The sequence below is a fragment of the Bos mutus genome, chromosome 9 (assembly GCF_027580195.1).
Source record: "Bos mutus isolate GX-2022 chromosome 9, NWIPB_WYAK_1.1, whole genome shotgun sequence".
Lineage (NCBI taxonomy): Eukaryota > Metazoa > Chordata > Mammalia > Artiodactyla > Bovidae > Bos > Bos mutus.
Window position 1 is genome coordinate 5,984,263 of NC_091625.1, and position 12,079 is coordinate 5,996,341.

Below are 12,079 nucleotides of genomic sequence, written 5' to 3' on the forward strand. Positions count from 1 at the left end.
TGGGTAAATTTAACTCAGATGACCATTATATCTACTACTGTGGGCAAGAATCACTTAGAAAAAAATGGAGTAGCCTTCACAGTTAACAAAAAAGTCCAAAATGCAGTATGTTGATGCAATCTCAAAAATGACAAAATGATTTCTGCTCATTTCAAAGGCAAACCATTCAGAATTAGAGTAATCGGAGTCTATATGCTGACCAGTTATGATGAATAAGCTGAAGCTGAATGGTCCTATGAAGATCTATAAGACCTTCTAGAACTAACACCCAAAATGGGTATCCTTTTCATTATAGGGGACTGGACTGGAAAAGTAGGAAGTCATGAGATACCTGGAGTTAACAAGCAAATTTGGCCTCAGAGTACAAAATGAACCAGGTCAAAGGCTAAGAGAGTTTTTCCAAGAGAACACATTGGTCAGAGCAAACACCCTCTTCCAACAACACAAGAGAAGATGCTACACATTGACATCACCAGGTGGTCAATACCAAAATCAGATTGATTATATTCTTTGAGAATATTGAGAAGCTCTATACAGTCAGCAAAACAAGACAGGGAGCAGATTGTGGCTCAGCTCATGAATCCTTAATGGCAAATCCAGACTGAAATTGAAGAAAGTAGGGAAAACCACTAGACCATTCAGATATGACCTAAATCAAATCCCTTAAAATTATACAGTGGAAGTGGCAAATAGACTCAAGGAATTAGATCTGATAAACAGAATGCCTGAAGAACTATAGATGGAGGTTTGTGACATTGTACAGTAGGTAGTGATCAAAACCATTGTCAAGGGGAAAAAAAAAAAGTAAAATGGTTGTCTGAGGAGGCCTTACACATAACTGAGAAAAGAAGAGAAATGAAAGGCAAAGAGAAAGGGAAAGATATATGCATTTGAATGCAGAGTTCCAAAGAAGAGCAAGGAGAAATTAAGAAAAGAAAAAGCCTTGCTCAGTGATCAATGCAAAGAAACAGAGGAAAACAATAGAATGGGAAAGACTAGAGATCTCTTCAAGAAAATTATGTATATAAAGGGAATATTTCATGCAAAGATGGGCACAATGAAGAATAGAAATGGTATGTGCCTAACAGAGGAAGAAGATATTAAGAAGAGGTGGCAAGAATACACAAAGAACTATACAAAAAAGATCTTCATGACCCAGATAACTAAGATGGTGTAATCACTCACCTAGAACCAGACATCCTGGAATGTGAAGTCAAGTGAGCCTTAGGAAGCATCACTATGAACAAAGCTAGTGGAGGAGATGGAATTCCAGTTGAGCTATTTCAAATCCTAAAAGATGATGCTGTGAAAGTGCTGAACTCAATATTCCAGGAAATTTGGAAAACTCAGCAGTGGCCGCAGGACTAGAAAAGGTCAGTTTTCATTCCAATCCCAAAGAAATGCAGTGCCAAAGAATGCTCAAACTATGGCAGAAATGCACTTATCTCACACACTAGCAATATGCTGCTCAAAATTCTACAAGCCAGCCTTTAACAGTATGTGAACCATGAAATTTCAGATGTTCAAGCTGGTTTAGAAAAGGCAGAGGAATTCGAGATCCAATTGCCAACATCCGTTGGATCATTGAAAAAGCATATATATATATATATATATATATATATATATTTCTGCTTTATTGACTCTGACAAAGCTTTTTTACTGTATGGATCACAGCAAACCAAGAAAATATTTTTAAGAGATGGGAATGCCAGACCACCTTACCTGCCTCCTGAGAAATCTGTATGCAGATCAAGAAGCAACAGTTAGAACGGGGCATGATGGAACAACAGACTGATTCCAAATCAGGAAAGGAGTACATGAAGGCTGTATATTTTCACCCTGCTTACTCAACTTATATTCAGAGTACATCATGTGAAATGCCAGGTTGGATGAAGCACAAGCTGGAATCAAGACTGCTAGGAGAAATATCAATAACCTCAGATATGCAGATGACACCATCCTTATGGCAGAAAGCAAAGAGGAACTAAAGAGCCTCTTGATGAAAGTGAAAGAGGAGAGTGAAAAAGCTGGCCTAAAACATTTAGGAAGCTAAGATCATGGCATCTTGTCCCATCACTTTATGGCAAATAGATGGGGAGACAGTGGAAATAGTGATAGACTTTATTTTGGGGGGCTCAAAAATCACTGCAGATGGTGACTGCAGCCCTGAAATTGAAAGGCCCCTTGGAAGAAAAGTTATGACCAACCTAGATAGCATATTAAAAAGCAGAGACATTAGTTTGCCAAGAAAAGCCCATTTAGTCAAAGCTACAGTTTTCCTGTAGTCATATATGGATGTGAGAGTTGGACTCTAGAGAAAACTGAGCACCAAAGAATAGATGCTTTTGAACTGTGGTGTTGCAGAAGACTCTTGAGAGTCCCTTGGACTTCAAGGAGACACAATCCATCAATCCTAAAGGAACTCGGTCCTGAAAATTCCTTGGAAAGACTGATGCTGAAGTTGAAACTACAAATACTCTGGCCACCCCATAGGATGAACTGACTCATTGGAAAAGACCCTGATGCTGGAAACGATTGAAGGCGGGAGGATGACAGAGGATTAGATGGTTGGATGATATGATGTTCATCACTGATATGATGGACATGGGGTTGAGTAGTCTCCAGTATTTGACAATACACATGGCTTGCTGCAGTCCATGGGGTCGCAAAGAGTCAGACACGACTGAGTGACTGAACTGAACTGAGACCAAATGTCCAATAATTCTCAACCATTCTGTATATTTTCCCTTTCTCAAAGCTTAATTAGGCAAGTAAATAAATACAATATCTTTGGTTCTTTTGTGCAAGCTTTGAAGGAAACATCACAATATGGACATGTGGCATTGAGCTGTTATTGCTGTTCGTTTCCTGACATAGATATGTGCCATGATTCAGATAAATATATTTAGGGAAGCACTGGGACTCTGCTTTGTAAGTACTAAGTCAGGCTTTTGTTAGCTATATTATATAATAAAACATAATCATATTTTATTTTATTTACTATAGTAAATAAAATAAAATTTACTAATAGTAATATAAATGGTAAAATTTACTATTAATAGTAATAGTGAAATAGTAAAATTTATAATAGTAAAATTTACTTTGATGCATAAAGTAAATAATTCATTACAAGGTTACCTAATAATTATTTCTTCAGTTCAGTTCAGTTCAGTCACTCAGTCGTGTCTGACTCTTTGCGACCCCATGAATCGCAGCATGCCAGGCCTCCCTCTCCATCACCAACTCCCGGAGTTCACTCAGACTCACATCCATCGAGTCAGTGATGCCATCCAGCCATCTCATCCTCTGCCTTCCCCTTCTCCTCCTGCCCCCAACCCCTCCCAGCATCAGAGTCTTTTCCAATGAGTCAACTATTCATGAATTCATAATTAGTTGAATTTTCTCAGAGACCTCCAAAGTTAGACTATTCTTGGATATTGGATGACTGGACATGTTCTTGTAACCACATGTTAATCATATTAGCTTTGATTCTTTTTAAACATTTCTATGTCTCTTATACCTGGACTCTGAAGTTTGTGATCCATCCAGCCACACTAAAATCAGAGAGCCCATTTCAACTGAAACCCTTTACTACATCATTCATGAGTGCATTTTTTTCAGTCTGTGCTTCTCTCACAGATCTTATCCTAAACATTCTGGTGAAGGAAATTCATTCTAATATCTCTCAGATAATATAAATAGGCAATGTTTTCAATTAATGTGTTAAAGTATATTCAGCATTTCTGTCTCTCTGAATCTGGAATTAGATATTTTTGAATCCCAGTATACTCAATTATCATGTGATTTCTATCTGTTCAATGTAATTTAATAACCAAATTTGCATTACAGGTTTACATTAGAAAACTGAGTCACCACAGGAGGGAGAAAGATCAAGATGGTAGAGTAGGAAGACCCTGATTTCATCCAACAAAAACATCAAAAATGCATTTGCTTGTGCAAGCAAATCAATCTGGAAAGGAGCAAGAGGGCTATTCTACAATCAAAGCTGCAAGAAGATATCCACATAGAATCTTGTCAGACGTTGAGGAGAAGAAATTGTGTCTGAACTCACAACCCTAGCAGGCACAGAGAAGAAGGTGGGACTATAACAGGCATGAGGATCCACCCAGGGAAAAGACTGAAGCTCCATATGACTTACCAAGCCTGCCTCACCATATGTCCATCCTCTCTTGCTCTGGCACAGCTCTCCACTATGGTAAAGACCAATGTTGCCAAGGAGAGAGTACACACGTACAGAGAACAGAGTCAGTTCAGACCTGATAGGGCAAAGGCAGTTGCTGACAATTCTCACATGCAAGCAACTGATGGGGAGCTAGCTGCCTGGGACTCTGACTAGCTTTCTTGGACTGTTTCAGTGCACACCCTGGTCACACCAGGGGCCTGATTTAGCCTCTGTTGCCCCACTGCTGTTGTCCACTAGATCAAAATTTCCATTGCTAGGAGAGCATGCATCTAGAGGCATGTACCCAATTCTGGCCTGAGTCTCAGGACTTCTGTTTCAGAACTTTAGACATCAATTCACCCCTGATAGGGCACCGACAGCAACTGAGTAGAAAAGAAGCCCATTCTCACACCTGCTTCTGTTTCTAGTCTCTCCAACATCAGCCCCACCTCCCACCAAGGTGATAATCACCAGGAAATCCCAGAGAAAGATGTGACCCACACTCACTTCAGATCCAGCTCTCCCACCAAAGCCAGTAGGTACATGCAGACTGCATAGGGATGCTCCTACACAATGACACTCCTTAAAGGCAGGGGTAGTTGAATGCTTCACTTAATTTCCTAGACACAGAGAAAGTTAAGCAAAATGAAAGGACAGAGGAGTTTGCTTCAAATGAAAGAAAAACAACAAAAACTTAAAAATAAAAAAACCTGAAAGAAGCAGAGATAATTCACCAGATACAGAGTTAAAAACATTAGTAATAAGGACACTAACTGAACTTGGAGAGAGACTAAATGAACCTAAGGAGAATTTTAGAAAGGAATTATAAATAAGGAAATAAACCACAAGGGAAGAGACTAAAATAACAAGAAAAGAACCAGAGAACAATTACCAAAAAATAAATTAAAAAACAAGAACAAGCAACAAAATGGCAATAAGCACATACCTATTATGCCAATAAAAGGATATAAAGTGGCTGATTGGAAAGAAAATTTATACTCTGTCTACAAGAGTGTCACTTCACAGTTAAAATACAGTTTGAAAGGGAATGAAAAAATATATTTAATGAAAATGGAAATAAAAAGAAAATTGGAATGGCAACACTTATACCATACAAAGTAGACTTTAAAACAAAAGACAAAAAGGGCATTATATCATGATAAAGCAATCAAAATAAGCATATGATACAAGTTAACATATATACATCTTATATAGGAACACCTAAATATATAAAGCAAATGTTAACAAACATAAAGGGAAATTGACAATAATTCAATGATAGTAGGGAACCCTAATACCCCACTTCAGAGGACACATCATCCACACAGAAAATCAGTAAGGGAACACTGATCTTACACATTATACCATTAATATTTCATAAGTATACACAGGACATTCTATCTAAAAATAGCATACTACATGTTACTTTCAAGTATACATGAAACACTCTCGAAGTAGGTCACATTCTAAGCCACAAAACAAGGCTCAAAAAATTTAAGAGGATGGAAACTATATCAAGCATTCTTTCCAATTACAGTGATATAAAATTATTGAATAGAAACAGATTAAATGAAAAAATGGGAAAAGCAAAAATACATGGAGATGAAACAACATGCTACTAATTTCTCAGTAAGTAAATGAAGAAGTCAAAGAGGAAATTAGAAAATACCTTAAGACCAATGAAAATAAAAACAAAATCTAAGGGCACAGTTGAAGTTTTAAGAGGAAAGTTTATAGTGAAAAGTCCTATTTCAAGAAACATCAAATATCCCAAAAGACAATGTAATCTACCATCTTAAAAATCAGAAAAAAAAAAAAGAAGAAAGAAAGAAAAAAGGCCCAAAGTCAGTGAGAGTAAGGAAATAGTAAAGATCACAGGGGAAATAAATAAAATAGAGACAAAAATATCACTAGAAAACACATGAAAATAAGACCTAATTTTTGACATGGTAGACAAAATTGGTAAGCCAGACTCACCAATAAAAAAATAAAGAAGACTCAAAATAATAAATGAAAGAGAAGAAATTATAACCATAACACAGAGATACAAAAGCTCATCATACTAGCAAGAGTTACAGAGCAAAAAATCGGAAAACTTGGAAAAGATGGACAAATTTCTAGAAAAATATAATCTCCCAAGACTGAATCAAGAAGAAATAAAATAAACAATCTGACCAGGCCAACCACTAGTAGTGAAATTGAATCAATAATTGAAAAACTCCCAGAAAACAAAAGTCCAGTATCTGATGGCTTCACAGCAGAATTCTACCAAACATATGAAGAAAAGTTAATATCCATCCTTCTCAAACTATACCAAATAATTGAAAACAAAGGAATACTCCAAATAAATTCTACAAGGCCACTGTTACCTAGATACCAAACCCAGGCAAAGATACTACAATAAAAGAAAATTACAGGCCAAAGTATCTGATGAATATAGGTATAAAACTATTGAACAAAATATTAGCAAACTGAATTCAGCAATATATAAAAATGGTCATAACCATAATCAAGTGGGATTTATTCCAGGGACATAAAGATGGTTCAATAGTTGCAAGTCAATATATGTTAGAAATCACATTAAAGAAAGGAAAGACAACCACATAATCATCTCAATAGACTCACAGAAAGCATTTGACAAAATTCAATATCCATTCATATAAAGAAAAACTCTCATAAAATTGGGTATGAAGGGAACAGATCTCGATGTAGGACCTTTCTTGTGGCTTGGTGGTAAAAATTACACCTACAAAGCAGGAGACACAGGTCCAATCCCTGTGTCTGGAAGGTCCCCTGGAGAAGGAAATGCCAATCCACTCCAGTATCCTTACCTGGGAAATCCCATGGATAGAGGAGACTAGCAGGCTACTCTTTTTGCAAAAGAGTTGGAGATGACTCAGCAACTAAACAACAACAGTAACAACAATCTCAACATAAAGGGACCACATATTACAAACCCACAGCAAACATCATACTCTATGTTGAAAAGCTAAAAGCTTTTTCTCTAAAATCAGGAACATGAAAAGGATACCCACTCTAACCACTTCTATTTAACATAGTATTGGAAGATCCAGTAAGAAATCAATCACACACACAAAAAGAATCATACAAGTTGGGAGGGAAGACATAAACTGTCACTATTTATAAATGACATGATACTATACACAAAAAGTCCTGAAGTCTCCATCAAAATACTATTAGAACAAACAGATAAATTCAATAAAGTTGCAGGACACAAGATTAATATATAGAAGGCAATTGTTTTTTCTATACAGTAATGCTTAATTATCCAAAAGAGAAAGCAAGAAAACAAATCTTCTTTTAAATCCCATTGAAAAGAATAAAATACCTAGAAAAATATTCTGCAGGTTTAATGCAATCCCTATCAAGATACCTATGACATTTTTCATAGAACTAGATCAAACAGTCTTATAATGTATATGGAAACACAAAATACAATAGTTAAAGCAATTGTGTACCCCAGTAGACAGAGAAATCCTGAGAAAAATGGACAAAGCTGGAGGTATCACACTCTTTGACTTCACATTATATTACAAAGCTACTGTAATCAAAGCAGTATGGCACTAATACAAAAAGAGACCATAGATAAATGGAACAAAATAGAGAGCCCAGAAATATATCCACACGTATAGAGCCTATGACAAAGAAGTCAGAAACATATAGTGAGGAAAGGAAGCTTCCCTAAATAAGTGGTGCTGGGAAAATTGGAGAGCTATAGTAAAAGAATAAAATTCAAACATTTTATCATACTAAGTACAAAAACATGAAGTGAATTTAAGTCCTAAATGTAAGACTGGAAACTCTGAAACTCCTAGAAGAAAACATAGAACACCCTTTGACATAAGCTGTATATATATATATATATATATATATATATATATATATATATATATATATATATCTGTCTGTCTCCTTAGGCAAATGACACAAAAACAAAAATAATCATACAAGACAAAATTAAACTTAAAGATTTTTCAAAATAAAGGAAACCATTGGGGAAATGAAAACACAACCTAATGAATGACAGAAAATATCTGAAAATAATATAGCCTGCCAGGCTTCTCTGTCCATAGAATTCTCCAGGCAAGAATCCTCGTGTGGGTAGACATTCCTTTCTCTGGGGTTATCTTCCTGACTCAGGGATTGAATCCAGGTCTCCTGCATTGCAGGCAAATTCTTACTATCTGAGCCAAAAGGGAAGCCTATGACTGACAGGAGCTTAATATTCAAAACCTATAAACCACTCATATAACTCAATGTCACTGAAATAACTCTTTAAAAAAGGCACAGAAAACCTAAATAGACATTTTTCCAAAGAAAACATACAGATGGCCAAAAGACACATTAAATTATACTCAACATCTTGAATCAACAGGGAAATACAAATTGAATTCCCAATGAGATTTCACTTCATACCAGTCAGAATGGCTACCATCAAAAAAGAAAAAAAAAAAATCTCACTAGTAGCAAATGTTGGGGATGATGTGAAGAAAATTGAAAACTTGTGCACAGCTGGTAGGAATGTAAATTGGTTTAACCACTATGAAAATAGTATGAAGGTACCTCAATAACTAAAAATAGAATTACCATATGATCCAGTAATTCCTGAGTATATATCTGAAGAGAATGAAAACACATTCGGAAGAGATACATGCAGCTGTATGTTCACTGAAGCATTATTTACAATAGCTAATGGAGGCAAATTAAGTTCTCATCAATGGATGAATGGATAAAGAAAATTATATATAATATCATATGCATGTATACGCACACACAAAGGAATATCACTCTGTCAAGTGAATGAAATTCTGCCACTTGCAACAACATGGATGCTATTGCAATACCCGGAGAGTATTATGTTTGTGAAATAAGTCAGACAAAGACTAATACTCTATGTTATCACTTATATGTAATCTAAAAAAAAATAATTATAATAAAACAGAAGCATACTCACAGATCAAGAGAACTACTAATGATTACAAGTGGTAAGAGAGATAGGGGGAAGAGCAAGATAGGGGTAAGGGATTAAGAAGTATAAACTAATATCCTTAAAGTAAATATGCTACAAATACATATTTGACAACAGAGGGGAAAACACCAGTATTTTATAAAACTTTTCAGTAAAGTTATAAAAAATATTGAATCACTATTTTTTGTACCTGAAGCTGATGTAATATTGTAAATCAACTTTAATTAAATAAAGAACCACAAGATTTCTAGAAAATATACCAATACAGGTAAATTCAGTCTAATCTAACATTGCTTTGGTTCTTTAGTCAATAAAATACTTTAAGTCACTTCAGTCATGTCTGACTCTTTGCGACCCTATGGACTGTAGCCCACAAGGCTTTTCTGTCCATGGGGATTCTCCAGGCAAGAAAACTGGAGTGGGTTTCCATTTCCTATTCCAGGAGATCTTCCTGAGCCAGGGACTGAACCAGCATCTCTTACATCTCCTGCATTGGCAGGAGGGTTCTTTGTCACTAGCACCACCTGGGAAGCCTGTAGTCAATAAAATACATTAATAATTTTCTGCTACATTTTATGAGTGAAACCTCATTCTTCTCCATTTTAACTCTTCAGTTTGCTTCAGACAGTTATTCAGATTTTGTTTACTTTTGAAATTTGGTTGTGATAGTGTTCACTTGTTTAAAAAAAAAAAAAAAAACTTGAGATATACACTCTTTCCTTAATTTGTGGCAATGGTTGCTGTTGTTCAGTCACCCAGTTGTGTCGGAATCTTCGTGGCCTCATGGACTGCAGCACCCCAGACGTCCATGTCCCTCACTATCTCCCAGAGTTTGCTCAAGTTCATGTTCATTGCATCAGTGATGCTGTCCATCACTGATGGACATCAGCCATCTCATCCTCTGATACCCTCTTCTCCTTCTGCCCTCAATCTTTCTGAGCATCAGGGATTTTTACAGTGAGTCATCTGTTTGCATCAGATGAACAAAATACTGGAGTTTCAGCTTCATCATCAGTCCTTCCAGGGAATATTCAGGGTTGATCTCCCTTAAGATTGACTGGTTTGATCTCTTTGCTGACAAAGGAACATTAAGAAGTCTTCACCAGCAACACAGTTTGAAGGGATCAATTCTTTGGTGTTCTGCTTTCTTTACAGTCCAGCTCTCACAATTGTATCTGACTATTGGAAAGACTAGATCATCTGAATTAAATTCTCCCATTCCCATCTATTTTAGTTTGCTGATTCCTAGGATGTTGATGTTTGTTCTTACTATCTCCTGCTTGACTATATCCAATTTTCCTTGATTCATGGACCTAACATTCCAATTTCCTATACAATACTGTACTTAGCAGCATCAGATTTTACTTCCATCACCAGACACATCCACAACTGTGCATCCTATCTGCTTTGGTCGAGCCACTTCATTCATTCTGGGGCTATTGGTAATTCTCCTCTGCTCTTCTCTGGTATATTGGACACCTTCTTTTTGGCCTTTTACACATTTCATGAGGTTTTCATGGCAAGTACACTGGGGTGGTTTGCCATCCCTCCTCCTGTGGATCACATTTTGTCAGAATTCTCTGCTATGACCTGTCCATCTTGGGTAGCCCTGCATGACATAGCTCATAGCTACTTTGAGTTATGTAAGCCCCTTTGCCAGGACAAAGTAGTGATCCATGGAGGCATCTTACTTTGTTACTCTTTCCAATTTTTTTTTTTTTTTTTTTTTGCAAAAGGGTAATGCAGAACAAGAGTGTAGTTAGCTCATAGCTGAAATATGAAAATCAGGATATGCTTCATTTTCTAATTTGAAAGGCTATCAGCAAATGCAGTTGTGGATTTACAAAAAGCACCATTCAAGGAGAAACTAAATTCTTTTCTGTCTTCCATTACTCCCTTATCTGTATAAACATAATCCGAGAAAGAGCAAAGTACCTTGTCAAGGAATCAGCATCTCTTTCTCCCCACAATTTACGGTTTATAAATTGTCTCTCATACAAATATCTCTAAGCTACATAAACATCAGAAGTTATAGAGAATAAAGAAGAAAAGTTTATGTATAGCAGCAAGCAATATTTCTGCTGTTTGACATAGTAAAATGTCATGAGTTCATATGGATTGAGAAGTCTGTGGGAGGCATCCAGATCTCAAAATGCTTTTTATATTTTTCAGATGGGTCATCCACTGGAGGGGAAAGCATTGCAACTAAAACACTGTGGCATGAGGTGGATCACGCTTTGGGGCTGCTTTGGGTGCAGAGCTACAGCTTACCTGCACCTCTCACACCAGGCATCTGCATTGGCAAGGAGTGTTTGAAGAGTTCTCACAAAACCCAGCAAATACATGCTCACTATACTGCCAGCATTTGTACAATACGTCAGTAGCACATATGGAACTGAAAAGTGATCAGTGTCAGGTGGAGCTGTAAATATTAATACTACCAACAGGTGATAAGAAGATGGAAATAGCTATCATCTCTTGTCCTACAAACTACTACTACAAGAGCATCAACATGTCAGAACACAAACCCAGAAGATGAAAATCAAAGAAAGGAGTCAATTCAACATTCTCTTCCTTGTCCTAGTAGTTTCATGAATTCAGTTCTTAAAAATAAAAGAAAGACAATTATGCACTAGCAAATGTTGAGATGCCATTGAATGACACCTTTATACTTTTCCTGCTGTACTCCCATCCAGCCCAAGGAACATTGCAGGGATGACCATAAAAGCAAAGTTGGATAGGAATTACTTGTAAATGAACTCATGAGTTCAGGCTATTCAATCATACCTTCAATATGAATTCATTACTGTATTTCCTGAATCTGCACATATATTTTCATTTTAATTATTTGTATTTCTTTAAATTTCATGTCCAAATGCTTAAAGGAATTTTAATTCAATTGATAA